This window comes from Gorilla gorilla, chromosome 19 (assembly GCF_029281585.2).
Source record: "Gorilla gorilla gorilla isolate KB3781 chromosome 19, NHGRI_mGorGor1-v2.1_pri, whole genome shotgun sequence".
In the NCBI taxonomy this organism is placed as follows: Eukaryota; Metazoa; Chordata; class Mammalia; order Primates; family Hominidae; genus Gorilla; species Gorilla gorilla.
In genome coordinates this window covers 12,858,842-12,877,135 of record NC_073243.2, presented here as the reverse complement: position 1 = coordinate 12,877,135, position 18,294 = coordinate 12,858,842, and positions in this window count along the sequence as shown.

The following is an 18,294-nucleotide window of genomic DNA, read 5'->3' as shown; positions in this document are numbered from 1 at the left end:
GTACAGATGGCAGTGTAGATACTTCCATGTTCATACAGGTGGCGGTGTAGATATTCCCATGTTTTTACAGATAGCTGTGTAGTTATTTCCATGTTGATAGAGATATCAGTGGGGATATTTCCATTGATATACAGATAGTTGTGTAGATATTTGCATGTTCATACACATAGCGGTGTAGATATTTCCAGGTTCATACAGATAGCGGTGTAGATATTTCCATGTTCATACACATAGCGGTGTAGATATTTCCATGTTCATACAGATAACCTTGTAGATATTTCCATGTTCATACAGATAGCGTTGTAGATATTTCCATGTTCACACAGATTGCGGTGTAGATATTTCCATGTTCATACAGTTAGCGGTGTAGATATTTCCATGTTCATCCAGATGCCGGTGTAGATATATCCATGTTCATACAGATGGCGGTGAAGATATTTCCATGTTCATACAGATGGCAGTGTAGATATTTCCATGTTCATACACATGGCGGTGTAGATATTTCTATGTTCATACAGATGGCGGTGTAGATATTTCCATGTTTATACAGATAGCAATGTAGATATTTCCATGTTTATAGAGATAGCGGTGTAAATATTTCCATTGATATGCAGATAGCTGAGTAGATATTTGCATGTTCATATAGATAGCGGTGTAGATATTTCCATGTTTATACAGATAGCGGTGTAGATATTTCCATGTTCATACAGATAGCGGTGTAGATATTTCCATGTTTTACAGATAGCGGTGTAGATATTTCCATGTTCATACAGATAGCGGTGTAGATATTTACATGTTTATAGTGATGGCGGTCTAGATATTTCCATGTTTATAGAGCTAGTGGTGTAGTTATTTCCAAGTTTATAGAGACGGCGGTGTAGATATTTCCATGTTTATGCAGAGAGCGGTTTAGGTATTTCCATGTTCATACAGATTTCGGTGTAGATATTTCCATGTTTTTAGTGATGGCGGTGTAGATATTTTCACGTTTACACAGATGGCGGTGGAGATATTTCCATGTTTACACAGATAGCGGTGCAGACATTTCCATGTTTACACAGATAGCGGTGTGGATATTTCCATGTTTATGCAGATAGCGGTGCGGATATTTCCATGTTTATACAGATAGTTAGGCAGATATTTCCATGTTTATACAGATAGTTGGGCAGATATTTCCATGTTCATACAGATAGCGGTGTAGATATTTCCATCTTAATACGGATGGCGGTGTAGATATGTCCATCTTCGTACAGATGGCGGTGTAGATATTTCCATGTTCATACAGATGGCGGTGTAGATATTTCGAAGTTTATACAGATAGCGCTGCAGTTATTTCCATATTTACAGAGAAATCTGTGTAGATATTTCCATGTATATTCACATAGCTGTGTAGATATTTCCATGTTCATGCAGATAGCGGTGTAGATATTTCCACGTTCATCCAGATGCCGGTGTAGATATATCCGTGTTCATACAGATGGCGGTGAAGATATTTCCACGTTCATACAGATGGTGGTGTAGATATTTCCATGTTCATACACATGGCGGTGTAGATATTTCCGTGTTCATAGAGATGGCGATGTAGATATTTCCATGTTCATACAAATAGCGGTGTAGATATTTCCATGTTCATAGAGATGGCGGTGTAGGTATTTCCATGTTTATACAGATAGCAGTGTAGTTATTTCCATGATTATAGAGATAGCAGTGTAGATATTTCCATTGATATACAGATAGCTCTGTAGATATTTGCATGTTCATACAGATAGCGGTGTAGATATTTCCATGTTAATACTGATAGCGGTGTAGTTATTTCCATGTTCACACGGTTAGCGGTGTAGATATTTCCATGTTCATACAGATGGCGGTGTAGATATTTTCATGTTCATACAGATGGTGGTGTAGATATTTACATGTTCATACAGATCGCGGTGTAGATATTTCCATGTTGGTATGGATGGAAGTGTAGATATTTCCATGTTCATACAGGTGGCGGTGTAGATATTCCCATGTTTTTACAGATAGCTGTGTAGTTATTTCCATGTTTATAGAGATAGCAGTGTAGATATTTCCATTGATATACAGATAGCTGTGTAGAAATTTGCATGTTCATACAGATAGCGGTGTAGTTATTTCCATGTTCATAAAGATAGCGGTGTAGATATTTCCATGTTCATACACCTAGCGGTGTAGATATTTCCATGTTCATACAGATAACGGTGTAGATATTTCCATGTTCATACAGATAGCGGTGTAGATATTTCCATGTTCACACAGATAGCGATGTAGATATTTCCATGTTCATACAGTTAGCGGTGTAGACATTTCCATGTTCATGCAGATAGCGGTGTAGATATTTCCATGTTCATCCAGATGCCGGTGTAGATATATCCATGTTCATACAGATGGCGGTGAAGATATTTCCATGTTCATACAGATGGCGGTGTAGATATTTCCATGTTCATACAAATGGCGGTGTAGATATTTCTATGTTCATACAGATGGCGGTGTAGATATTTCCGTGTTCATACAAATGGCGGTGTAGATATTTCCATGTTCATAGAGATGGCGGTGTAGATATTTCCATGTTTATACAGATAGCAATGTAGATATTTCCATGTTTATAGAGATAGCGGTTTAGATATTTCCATTGATATACAGATAGCTGTGTAGATATTTGCATGTTCATACAGATAACGGTGTAGATATTTCCATGTTCATACAGATAGCGGTGTGGATATTTCCATGTTCATACAGATAGCGGTGTAGATATTTCCATGTTTTACAGATAGCGGTGTAGATATTTCCATGTTCATACAGATAGCGGTGTAGATATTTCCATGTTTATAGAGATGGCGGTCTAGATATTTCCATGTTTATAGAGATAGTGGTGTAGTTATTTCCTAGTTTATAGAGACAGCGTTGTAGATATTTCCATGTTTATACAGATAGCGGTGAAGGTATTTCCATGTTTATACAGATAGCGGTGTAGATATTTCCATGTTTATACAGATAGCAGTGTAGATATTTCCATGTTTATAGAGATAGTTGTGTAGATAATTTCAATTTTATACTGATAGCAGTGTAGATATTTCCAACTTCATACAGATAGCGGTGTAGATATTTCCACGTTTATAGAGATGGTGGTGTAGATATTTCCATGTTCATGCAGATGGCGGTGTAGATATTTCCACGTTCATCCAGATGACGGTGTAGATATATCCGTGTTCATACAGATGGCGGTGAAGATATTTCCATGTTCATAAAGATGGCTGTGTAGATATTTCCATGTTCATACACATGGCGGTGTAGATATTTCCATGTTCATAGAGATGGCGGTGTAGATATTTCCATGTTCATACAATTGGCGGTGTAGATATTTCCATGTTCATAGAGATGGCGGTGTAGATATTTCCATGTTTATACAGATAGCAGTGTAGTTATTTCCATGTTTATAGAGATAGCAGTGTAGATATTTCCATTGATATACAGATAGCTGTGTAGATATTTGCATGTTCCTGCAGATAGCGGTGTAGATATTTCCATGTTAATACTGATAGCGGTGTAGATATTTCCATGTTCATACACATAGCGGTGTAGATATTTCCATGTTCATACAGATAACGGTGTAGATATTTCCATGTTCATACAGATAGCGGTGTAGATATTTCCATGTTCACACAGATAGCGGTGTAGATATTGCCATGTTCATACAGTTAGCGGTGTAGATATTTCCATGTTCATGTAGATAGCGGTGTAGATATTTCCATGTTCATCCAGATGCCGGTGTAGATATATCCATGTTCATACAGATGGCGGTGAAGATATTTCCATGTTCATACAGATGGCGGTGTAGATATTTCCATGTTCATACAAATGGCGGTGTAGATATTTCTATGTTCATACAGATGGCGGTGTAGATATTTCCGTGTTCATACAAATGGCGGTGTAGTTATTTCCGTGTTCATAGAGATGGCGGTGTTGATATTTCCATGTTTATACAGATAGCAATGTAGATATTTCCATGTTTATAGAGATAGCGCTGTAGATATTTCCATTGATATACAGATAGCTGTGTAGGTATTTCCATGTTCATACAGATAGCGGTGTAGATATTTCCATGTTCATACAGATAGCGGTGTAGATATTTCCATGTTCATACAGATAGCGGTGTAGATATTTCCATGTTTTACAGATAGCGGTGTAGATATTTCCATGTTCATACAGATAGCAGTTTAGATATTTCCATGTTCATACAGTTAGCGGTGTAGATATTTCCATGTTCATACAGATGGCAGTGTAGATATTTACATGTTCATACAGATGGCGGTGTAGATATTTCCATGTTCGTACGGATGACAGTGTAGATATTTCCATGTTCATACAGGTGGCGGTGTAGTTATTTCCATGTTTATAGAGATAGCAGTGTAGATATTTCCATTGATATACACATAGCTGTGTAGATATTAGCATGTTCATACAGATAGCGGTGTAGATATTTCCATGTTCATACAGATAGAGGTGTAGATATTTCCATGTTCATACAGATTGCGGTGTAGATATTTCCATGTTCATACAGATAACGGTGTAGATTTTTCCATGTTCATACAGATAGCGGTGTAGATATTTCCATGTTCATACAGTTAGCGGTGACGATATTTCCATGTTCATACAGATGGCGGTGTAGATATTTACGTGTTCATACAGATGGCATTGTAGATATTTCCATGTTCGTACAGATGGCGGTGTAGATATTTCCATGTTCAAAGAGATGACGGTGTAGATATTTCCATGTTTATGCAGATAGCGGTATAGATATTTCCATGTTTATACAGATGGTGGTGTAGATATTTCCATGTTTATAGAGATGGTGGTCTAGAAATTTCCATGTTTATAGAGATAGTGGTGTAGTTATTTCCAAGTTTATAGAGACGGCGTTGTAGATATTTCCATGTTTATACAGATAGCGGTGAAGATATTTCCATGTTTATAGAGATAGTGGTGTAGATAATTTCAATTTTACAGATAGCAGTGTTGATAATTCCAAGTTCATACAGATAGCGTTGTAGATATTTCCACGTTTATAGAGATGGCGGTGTAGATATTTATATGTTCATACAGATGGCGGTGTAGATATTTCCATGTTTTTAGAGATGGCGGTGTAGATATTTTCATGTTTACCCAGATGGCGGTGGAGATATTTCCATGTTTATACAGATAGCAGTGAGGATATTTCCATGTTTATACAGATAGTTGGGCAGATATTTCCATGTTTATACAGATAGCGGTGTAGATATTTCCATCTTAATACAGATGGCGGTGTAGATATGTCCATGTTCGTACAGATGGCGGTGTAGATATTTCCATGTTCATAGAGATGGCGATGTAGATATTTCCATGTTCATACAAATGGCGGTGTAGATATTTCCATGTTCATAGAGATGGCGATGTAGATATTTCCATGTTTATACAGATAGCAGTGTAGTTATTTCCATGTTAATAGAGATAGCAGTCTAGATATTTACATTGATATACAGATAGCTGTGTAGATATTTGCATGTTCATACAGATAGCGGTGTAGATATTTCCATGTTCATACTGTTAATGGTGTAGATATTTCCATGTTCATACAGATGGCGGTGTAGATATTTCCATGTTCATACAAATGGCGGTGTGGATATTTCTATGTTCATAGAGATGGCGGTGTAGATATTTCCATGTTCATAGAGATGGTGGTGTAGCTATTTCCATGTTTATACAGATAGCAATGTAGATATTTCCATGTTTATAGAGATAGCGGTGCAGATATTTCCATTGATATGCAGATAGCTGTGTAGATATTTGCTTGTTCATACAGATAACGGTGTAGATATTTCCATGTTCATACAGATAGCGGTGTAGATATTTCCATGTTCATACAGATAGCGGTGTAGATATTTCCATGTTTTACAGATAGCGGTGTAGATATTTCCATGTTCATACAGATAGCGGTGTAGATATTTCCATGTTCATACAGTTAGCGGTGTAGATATTTCCATGTTCATACAGATGGCGGTGTAGATATTTACATGTTCATACAGATGGCGGTGTAGATATTTCCATGTTCGTACGGATGGCAGTGTAGATATTTCCATGTTCATACAGGTGGCGGTGTAGATATTTCCATGTTCATACAGATAGCAGTGTAGTTATTTCCATGTTTATAGAGATAGCAGTGTAAATATTTCCATTGATATACAGATAGCTGTGTAGATATTTACATGTTCATACAGATGGCGGTGTAGATATTTCCATGTTCGTACGGATGGCAGTGTAGATATTTCCATGTTCGTACAGGTGGCGGTGTAGATATTTCCATGTTTATACAGATAGCAGTGTAGTTATTTCCATGTTTATAGAGATAGCAGTGTAGATATTTCCATTGATATACAGATAGCTGTGTAGATATTTGCATGTTCCTGCAGATAGCGGTGTAGATATTTCCATGTTAATACTGATAGCGGTGTAGATATTTCCATGTTCATACACATAGCGGTGTAGATATTTCCATGTTCATACAGATAACGGTGTAGATATTTCCATGTTCATACAGATAGCGGTGTAGATATTTCCATGTTCACACAGATAGCGGTGTAGATATTGCCATGTTCATACAGTTAGCGGTGTAGATATTTCCATGTTCATGTAGATAGCGGTGTAGATATTTCCATGTTCATCCAGATGCCGGTGTAGATATATCCATGTTCATACAGATGGCGGTGAAGATATTTCCATGTTCATACAGATGGCGGTGTAGATATTTCCATGTTCATACAAATGGCGGTGTAGATATTTCTATGTTCATACAGATGGCGGTGTAGATATTTCCGTGTTCATACAAATGGCGGTGTAGTTATTTCCGTGTTCATAGAGATGGCGGTGTTGATATTTCCATGTTTATACAGATAGCAATGTAGATATTTCCATGTTTATAGAGATAGCGCTGTAGTTATTTCCATTGATATACAGATAGCTGTGTAGGTATTTCCATGTTCATACAGATAGCGGTGTAGATATTTCCATGTTCATACAGATAGCGGTGTAGATATTTCCATGTTCATACAGATAGCGGTGTAGATATTTCCATGTTTTACAGATAGCGGTGTAGATATTTCCATGTTCATACAGATAGCAGTTTAGATATTTCCATGTTCATACAGTTAGCGGTGTAGATATTTCCATGTTCATACAGATGGCAGTGTAGATATTTACATGTTCATACAGATGGCGGTGTAGATATTTCCATGTTCGTACGGATGACAGTGTAGATATTTCCATGTTCATACAGGTGGCGGTGTAGTTATTTCCATGTTTATAGAGATAGCAGTGTAGATATTTCCATTGATATACACATAGCTGTGTAGATATTAGCATGTTCATACAGATAGCGGTGTAGATATTTCCATGTTCATACAGATAGAGGTGTAGATATTTCCATGTTCATACAGATTGCGGTGTAGATATTTCCATGTTCATACAGATAACGGTGTAGATTTTTCCATGTTCATACAGATAGCGGTGTAGATATTTCCATGTTCATACAGTTAGCGGTGACGATATTTCCATGTTCATACAGATGGCGGTGTAGATATTTACGTGTTCATACAGATGGCATTGTAGATATTTCCATGTTCGTACAGATGGCGGTGTAGATATTTCCATGTTCAAAGAGATGACGGTGTAGATATTTCCATGTTTATGCAGATAGCGGTATAGATATTTCCATGTTTATACAGATGGTGGTGTAGATATTTCCATGTTTATAGAGATGGTGGTCTAGAAATTTCCATGTTTATAGAGATAGTGGTGTAGTTATTTCCAAGTTTATAGAGACGGCGTTGTAGATATTTCCATGTTTATACAGATAGCGGTGAAGATATTTCCATGTTTATAGAGATAGTGGTGTAGATAATTTCAATTTTACAGATAGCAGTGTTGATAATTCCAAGTTCATACAGATAGCGTTGTAGATATTTCCACGTTTATAGAGATGGCGGTGTAGATATTTATATGTTCATACAGATGGCGGTGTAGATATTTCCATGTTTTTAGAGATGGCGGTGTAGATATTTTCATGTTTACCCAGATGGCGGTGGAGATATTTCCATGTTTATACAGATAGCAGTGAGGATATTTCCATGTTTATACAGATAGTTGGGCAGATATTTCCATGTTTATACAGATAGCGGTGTAGATATTTCCATCTTAATACAGATGGCGGTGTAGATATGTCCATGTTCGTACAGATGGCGGTGTAGATATTTCCATGTTCATAGAGATGGCGATGTAGATATTTCCATGTTCATACAAATGGCGGTGTAGATATTTCCATGTTCATAGAGATGGCGATGTAGATATTTCCATGTTTATACAGATAGCAGTGTAGTTATTTCCATGTTAATAGAGATAGCAGTCTAGATATTTACATTGATATACAGATAGCTGTGTAGATATTTGCATGTTCATACAGATAGCGGTGTAGATATTTCCATGTTCATACTGTTAATGGTGTAGATATTTCCATGTTCATACAGATGGCGGTGTAGATATTTCCATGTTCATACAAATGGCGGTGTGGATATTTCTATGTTCATACAGATGGCGGTGTAGATATTTCCATGTTCATAGAGATGGCGGTGTAGCTATTTCCATGTTTATACAGATAGCAATGTAGATATTTCCATGTTTATAGAGATAGCGGTGCAGATATTTCCATTGATATGCAGATAGCTGTGTAGATATTTGCATGTTCATACAGATAACGGTGTAGATATTTCCATGTTCATACAGATAGCGGTGTAGATATTTCCATGTTCATACAGATAGCGGTGTAGATATTTCCATGTTTTACAGATAGCGGTGTAGATATTTCCATGTTCATACAGATAGCGGTGTAGATATTTCCATGTTCATACAGTTAGCGGTGTAGATATTTCCATGTTCATACAGATGGCGGTGTAGATATTTACATGTTCATACAGATGGCGGTGTAGATATTTCCATGTTCGTACGGATGGCAGTGTAGATATTTCCATGTTCATACAGGTGGCGGTGTAGATATTTCCATGTTCATACAGATAGCAGTGTAGTTATTTCCATGTTTATAGAGATAGCAGTGTAAATATTTCCATTGATATACAGATAGCTGTGTAGATATTTACATGTTCATACAGATGGCGGTGTAGATATTTCCATGTTCGTACGGATGGCAGTGTAGATATTTCCATGTTCGTACAGGTGGCGGTGTAGATATTTCCATGTTTATACAGATAGCAGTGCAGTTATTTCAATGTTTATAGAGATAGCAATGTAGATATTTCCATTGATATACATATAGCTGTGTAGATATTTGCATGTTCATACAGATAGCGGTGTAGATATTTCCATGTTCATACAGATAGAGGTGTAGATATTTCCATGTTCATACAGATTGCGGTGTAGATATTTCCATGTTCATACAGATAACGGTGTAGATATTTCCATGTTAATACAGATAGCGGTGTAGATATTTCCATGTTCATACAGTTAGCGGTGTAGATATTTCCATGTCCATACAGATGCTGGTGTAGATATTTACATGTTTATAGAGATTGTGGTGTAGATATTTCCATGTTTATATAGAGGGCGGTTTAGATATTTCCATGTTCATACCGATGGCGGTGTATATATTTCCATGTTCATAGAGATGGCGGTGAAGATATTTCCATGTTCATACAGATGGCGGTGTAGATATTTCCATGTTCATAGAGATGGCGGTGTAGACATTGACACGTTCATACAGATGGCGGTGTAGATATTTCCATGTTCGTACAGATGGCAGTGTAGATACTTCCATGTTCATACAGGTGGCGGTGTAGATATTCCCATGTTTTTACAGATAGCTGTGTAGTTATTTCCATGTTGATAGAGATATCAGTGGGGATATTTCCATTGATATACAGATAGTTGTGTAGATATTTGCATGTTCATACACATAGCGGTGTAGATATTTCCAGGTTCATACAGATAGCGGTGTAGATATTTCCATGTTCATACACATAGCGGTGTAGATATTTCCATGTTCATACAGATAACCTTGTAGATATTTCCATGTTCATACAGATAGCGTTGTAGATATTTCCATGTTCACACAGATTGCGGTGTAGATATTTCCATGTTCATACAGTTAGCGGTGTAGATATTTCCATGTTCATCCAGATGCCGGTGTAGATATATCCATGTTCATACAGATGGCGGTGAAGATATTTCCATGTTCATACAGATGGCAGTGTAGATATTTCCATGTTCATACACATGGCGGTGTAGATATTTCTATGTTCATACAGATGGCGGTGTAGATATTTCCATGTTTATACAGATAGCAATGTAGATATTTCCATGTTTATAGAGATAGCGGTGTAAATATTTCCATTGATATGCAGATAGCTGAGTAGATATTTGCATGTTCATATAGATAGCGGTGTAGATATTTCCATGTTCATACAGATAGCGGTGTAGATATTTCCATGTTCATACAGATAGCGGTGTAGATATTTCCATGTTTTACAGATAGCGGTGTAGATATTTCCATGTTCATACAGATAGCGGTGTAGATATTTACATGTTTATAGTGATGGCGGTCTAGATATTTCCATGTTTATAGAGCTAGTGGTGTAGTTATTTCCAAGTTTATAGAGACGGCGGTGTAGATATTTCCATGTTTATGCAGAGAGCGGTTTAGGTATTTCCATGTTCATACAGATTTCGGTGTAGATATTTCCATGTTTTTAGTGATGGCGGTGTAGATATTTTCACGTTTACACAGATGGCGGTGGAGATATTTCCATGTTTACACAGATAGCGGTGCAGACATTTCCATGTTTACACAGATAGCGGTGTGGATATTTCCATGTTTATGCAGATAGCGGTGCGGATATTTCCATGTTTATACAGATAGTTAGGCAGATATTTCCATGTTTATACAGATAGTTGGGCAGATATTTCCATGTTCATACAGATAGCGGTGTAGATATTTCCATCTTAATACGGATGGCGGTGTAGATATGTCCATCTTCGTACAGATGGCGGTGTAGATATTTCCATGTTCATACAGATGGCGGTGTAGATATTTCGAAGTTTATACAGATAGCGCTGCAGTTATTTCCATATTTACAGAGAAATCTGTGTAGATATTTCCATGTATATTCAGATAGCTGTGTAGATATTTCCATGTTCATGCAGATAGCGGTGTAGATATTTCCACGTTCATCCAGATGCCGGTGTAGATATATCCGTGTTCATACAGATGGCGGTGAAGATATTTCCACGTTCATACAGATGGTGGTGTAGATATTTCCATGTTCATACACATGGCGGTGTAGATATTTCCGTGTTCATAGAGATGGCGATGTAGATATTTCCATGTTCATACAAATAGCGGTGTAGATATTTCCATGTTCATAGAGATGGCGGTGTAGGTATTTCCATGTTTATACAGATAGCAGTGTAGTTATTTCCATGATTATAGAGATAGCAGTGTAGATATTTCCATTGATATACAGATAGCTCTGTAGATATTTGCATGTTCATACAGATAGCGGTGTAGATATTTCCATGTTAATACTGATAGCGGTGTAGTTATTTCCATGTTCACACGGTTAGCGGTGTAGATATTTCCATGTTCATACAGATGGCGGTGTAGATATTTTCATGTTCATACAGATGGTGGTGTAGATATTTACATGTTCATACAGATCGCGGTGTAGATATTTCCATGTTGGTATGGATGGAAGTGTAGATATTTCCATGTTCATACAGGTGGCGGTGTAGATATTCCCATGTTTTTACAGATAGCTGTGTAGTTATTTCCATGTTTATAGAGATAGCAGTGTAGATATTTCCATTGATATACAGATAGCTGTGTAGAAATTTGCATGTTCATACAGATAGCGGTGTAGTTATTTCCATGTTCATAAAGATAGCGGTGTAGATATTTCCATGTTCATACACCTAGCGGTGTAGATATTTCCATGTTCATACAGATAACGGTGTAGATATTTCCATGTTCATACAGATAGCGGTGTAGATATTTCCATGTTCACACAGATAGCGATGTAGATATTTCCATGTTCATACAGTTAGCGGTGTAGACATTTCCATGTTCATGCAGATAGCGGTGTAGATATTTCCATGTTCATCCAGATGCCGGTGTAGATATATCCATGTTCATACAGATGGCGGTGAAGATATTTCCATGTTCATACAGATGGCGGTGTAGATATTTCCATGTTCATACAATTGGCGGTGTAGATATTTCTATGTTCATACAGATGGCGGTGTAGATATTTCCGTGTTCATACAAATGGCGGTGTAGATATTTCCATGTTCATAGAGATGGCGGTGTATATATTTCCATGTTTATACAGATAGCAATGTAGATATTTCCATGTTTATAGAGATAGCGGTTTAGATATTTCCATTGATATACAGATAGCTGTGTAGATATTTGCATGTTCATACAGATAACGGTGTAGATATTTCCATGTTCATACAGATAGCGGTGTGGATATTTCCATGTTCATACAGATAGCGGTGTAGATATTTCCATGTTTTACAGATAGCGGTGTAGATATTTCCATGTTCATACAGATAGCGGTGTAGATATTTCCATGTTTATAGAGATGGCGGTCTAGATATTTCCATGTTTATAGAGATAGTGGTGTAGTTATTTCCTAGTTTATAGAGACAGCGTTGTAGATATTTCCATGTTTATACAGATAGCGGTGAAGGTATTTCCATGTTTATACAGATAGCGGTGTAGATATTTCCATGTTTATACAGATAGCAGTGTAGATATTTCCATGTTTATAGAGATAGTTGTGTAGATAATTTCAATTTTATACTGATAGCAGTGTAGATATTTCCAACTTCATACAGATAGCGGTGTAGATATTTCCACGTTTATAGAGATGGTGGTGTAGATATTTCCATGTTCATACAGATGGCGGTGTAGATATTTCCATGTTTTTAGAGATGGCGGTGTAGATATTTTCATGTTTACACAGATGGCGGTGTAGATATTTCCATGTTTACACAGATAGCGGTGTAGACATTTCCATGTTTACACAGATAGCGGTGTGGATATTTCCATGTTTATGCAGATAGCGGTGTAGATATTTCCATGTTTATACAGATAGCGGTGCGGATATTTCCATGTTTATACAGATAGTTAGGCAGAGATTTCCATGTTTATACAGATAGCGGTGTAGATATTTCCATCTTAATACAGATGGTGGTGTAGATATGTCTATGATCGTACAGATGACGGTGTAGATATTTCCATGTTCATACAGATGGCGGTGTAGATATTTCGAAGATTATACAGATAGCGCTGTACTTATTTCCATATTTAAAGAGAAATCTGTGTGGATATTTCCATGTATATGCAGATAGCTGTGTAGATATTTCCTTGTTCATGCAGATGGCGGTGTAGATATTTCCACGTTCATCCAGATGACGGTGTAGATATATCCGTGTTCATACAGATGGCGGTGAAGATATTTCCATGTTCATAAAGATGGCTGTGTAGATATTTCCATGTTCATACACATGGCGGTGTAGATATTTCCATGTTCATAGAGATGGCGGTGTAGATATTTCCATGTTCATACAATTGGCGGTGTAGATATTTCCATGTTCATAGAGATGGCGGTGTAGATATTTCCATGTTTATACAGATAGCAGTGTAGTTATTTCCATGTTTATAGAGATAGCAGTGTAGATATTTCCATTGATATACAGATAGCTGTGTAGATATTTGCATGTTCCTGCAGATAGCGGTGTAGATATTTCCATGTTAATACTGATAGCGGTGTAGATATTTCCATGTTCATACACATAGCGGTGTAGATATTTCCATGTTCATACAGATAACGGTGTAGATATTTCCATGTTCATACAGATAGCGGTGTAGATATTTCCATGTTCACACAGATAGCGGTGTAGATATTTCCATGTTCATACAGTTAGCGGTGTAGATATTTCCATGTTCATGTAGATAGCGGTGTAGATATTTCCATGTTCATCCAGATGCCGGTGTAGATATATCCATGTTCATACAGATGGCGGTGAAGATATTTCCATGTTCATACAGATGGCGGTGTAGATATTTCCATGTTCATACAAATGGCGGTGTAGATATTTCTATGTTCATACAGATGGCGGTGTAGATATTTCCGTGTTCATACAAATGGCGGTGTAGTTATTTCCATGTTCATAGAGATGGCGGTGTTGATATTTCCATGTTTATACAGATAGCAATGTAGATATTTCCATGTTTATAGAGATAGCGCTGTAGATATTTCCATTGATATACAGATAGCTGTGTAGGTATTTGCATGTTCATACAGATAGCGGTGTAGATATTTCCATGTTCATACAGATAGCGGTGTAGATATTTCCATGTTCATACAGATAGCGGTGTAGATATTTCCATGTTTTACAGATAGCGGTGTAGATATTTCCATGTTCATACAGATAGCAGTTTAGATATTTCCATGTTCATACAGTTAGCGGTGTAGATATTTCCATGTTCATACAGATGGCAGTGTAGATATTTACATGTTCATACAGATGGCGGTGTAGATATTTCCATGTTCGTACGGATGACAGTGTAGATATTTCCATGTTCATACAGGTGGCGGTGTAGTTATTTCCATGTTTATAGAGATAGCAGTGTAGATATTTCCATTGATATACATATAGCTGTGTAGATATTAGCATGTTCATACAGATAGCGGTGTAGATATTTCCATGTTCATACAGATAGAGGTGTAGATATTTCCATGTTCATACAGATTGCGGTGTAGATATTTCCATGTTCATACAGATAACGGTGTAGATTTTTCCATGTTCATACAGATAGCGGTGTAGATATTTCCATGTTCATACAGTTAGCGGTGACGATATTTCCATGTTCATACAGATGGCGGTGTAGATATTTACGTGTTCATACAGATGGCATTGTAGATATTTCCATGTTCGTACAGATGGCGGTGTAGATATTTCCATGTTCAAAGAGATGACGGTGTAGATATTTCCATGTTTATGCAGATAGCGGTATAGATATTTCCATGTTTATACAGATGGTGGTGTAGATATTTCCATGTTTATAGAGATGGTGGTCTAGAAATTTCCATGTTTATAGAGATAGTGGTGTAGTTATTTCCAAGTTTATAGAGACGGCGTTGTAGATATTTCCATGTTTATACAGATAGCGGTGAAGATATTTCCATGTTTATAGAGATAGTGGTGTAGATAATTTCAATTTTATACAGATAGCAGTGTAGATAATTCCAAGTTCATACAGATAGCGTTGTAGATATTTCCACGTTTATAGAGATGGCGGTGTAGATATTTCCATGTTCATACAGATGGCGGTGTAGATATTTCCATGTTTTTAGAGATGGCGTTGTAGATATTTTCATGTTTACCCAGATGGCGGTGGAGATATTTCCATGTTTATACAGATAGCAGTGAGGATATTTCCATGTTTATACAGATAGTTGGGCAGATATTTCCATGTTTATACAGATAGCGGTGTAGATATTTCCATCTTAATACAGATGGCGGTGTAGATATGTCCATGTTCGTACAGATGGCGGTGTAGATATTTCCATGTTCATAGAGATGGCGATGTAGATATTTCCATGTTCATACAAATGGCGGTGTAGATATTTCCATGTTCATAGAGATGGCGATGTAGATATTTCCATGTTTATACAGATAGCAGTGTAGTTATTTCCATGTTAATAGAGATAGCAGTGTAGATATTTACATTGATATACAGATAGCTGTGTAGATATTTGCATGTTCATACAGATAGCGGTGTAGATATTTCCATGTTCATACTGTTAATGGTGTAGATATTTCCATGTTCATACAGATGGCGGTGTAGATATTTCCATGTTCATACAAATGGCGGTGTGGATATTTCTATGTTCATACAGATGGCGGTGTAGATATTTCCATGTTCATAGAGATGGCGGTGTAGCTATTTCCATGTTTATACAGATAGCAATGTAGATATTTCCATGTTTATAGAGATAGCGGTGCAGATATTTCCATTGATATGCAGATAGCCGTGTAGATATTTGCATGTTCATACAGATAACGGTGTAGATATTTCCATGTTCATACAGATAGCGGTGTAGATATTTCCATGTTCATACAGATAGCGGTGTAGATATTTCCATGTTTTACAGATAGCGGTGTAGATATTTCCATGTTCATACAGATAGCTGTGTAGATATTTCCATGTTCATACAGTTAGCGGTGTAGATATTTCCATGTTCATACAGATGGCGGTGTAGATATTTACATGTTCATACAGATGGCGGTGTAGATATTTCCATGTTCGTACGGATGGCAGTGTAGATATTTCCATGTTCATACAGGTGGCGGTGTAGATATTTCCATGTTCATACAGATAGCAGTGTAGTTATTTCCATGTTTATAGAGATAGCAGTGTAGATATTTCCATTGATATACAGATAGCTGTGTAGATATTTACATGTTCATACAGGTGGCGGTGTAGATATTTCCATGTTCGTACGGATGGCAGTGTAGATATTTCCATGTTCGTACAGGTGGCGGTGTAGATATTTCCATGTTTATACAGATAGCAGTGCAGTTATTTCAATGTTTATAGAGATAGCAATGTAGATATTTCCATTGATATACATATAGCTGTGTAGATATTTGCATGTTCATACAGATAGCGGTGTAGATATTTCCATGTTCATACAGATAGAGGTGTAGATATTTCCATGTTCATACAGATTGCGGTGTAGATATTTCCATGTTCATACAGATAGCGGTGTAGATATTTCCATGTTCATACAGTTAGCGGTGTAGATATTTCCATGTCCATACAGATGCTGGTGTAGATATTTACATGTTTATAGAGATGGTGGTGTAGATATTTCCATGTTTATATAGAGGGCGGTTTAGATATTTCCATGTTCATACCGATGGCGGTGTATATATTTCCATGTTCATAGAGATGGCGGTGAAGATATTTCCATGTTCATACATATCGCGGTGTAGATATTTCCATGTTCATAGAGATGGCGGTGTAGACATTCACACGTTCATACAGATGGCGGTGTAGATATTTCCATGTTCGTACAGATGGCAGTGTAGATATTTCCATGTTCATACAGGTGGTGGTGTAGATATTCCCATATTTTTACAGATAGCTGTGTAGTTATTTCCATGTTGATAGAGATATCAGTGGGGATATTTCCATTGATATACAGATAGTTGTGTAGATATTTGCATGTTCATACACATAGCGGTGTAGATATTTCCAGGTTCATACAGATAGCGGTGTAGATATTTCCATGTTCATACACATAGCGGTGTAGATATTTCCATGTTCATACAGATAACGTTGTAGATATTTCCATGTTCATACAGATAGCGTTGTAGATATTTCCATGTTCACACAGATTGCGGTGTAGATATTTCCATGTTCATACAGTTAGCGGTGTAGATATTTCCATGTTCATCCAGATGCCGGTGTAGATATATCCATGTTCATACAGATGGCGGTGAAGATATTTCCATGTTCATACAGATGGCAGTGTAGATATTTCCATGTTCATACAAATGGCGGTGTAGATATTTCTATGTTCATACAGTTGGCGGTGTAGGTATTTCCGTGTTCATACAAATGGCGGTGTAGATATTTCCATGTTCATAGAGATGGCGGTGTAGATATTTCCATGTTTATACAGATAGCAATGTAGATATTTCCATGTTTATAGAGATAGCGGTGTAGATATTTCCATTGATATACAGATAGCTGTGTAGATATTTGCATGTTCATACAGATAGCGGTGTAGATATTTCCATGTTCATACAGATAGCGGTATAGATATTTCCATGTTCATACAGATAGCGGTGTAGATATTTCCATGTTTTACAGATAGCGGTGTAGATATTTCCATGTTCATACAGATAGCGGTGTAGATATTTCCATGTTCATACAGATAGCGGTGTAGATATTTCCATGTTCATAGGGATGGCGGTGTAGATATTTACATGTTCATACAGATGGCGGTGTAGATATTTCCATGTTCATACGGATGGCGGTGTAGATATTTCCATGTTCATACAGATAGCAGTGTAGTTATTTCCATGTTTATAGAGATAGCAGTGTAGATATTTCCATTGATATACAGATAGCTGTGTAGATATTTACATGTTCATACA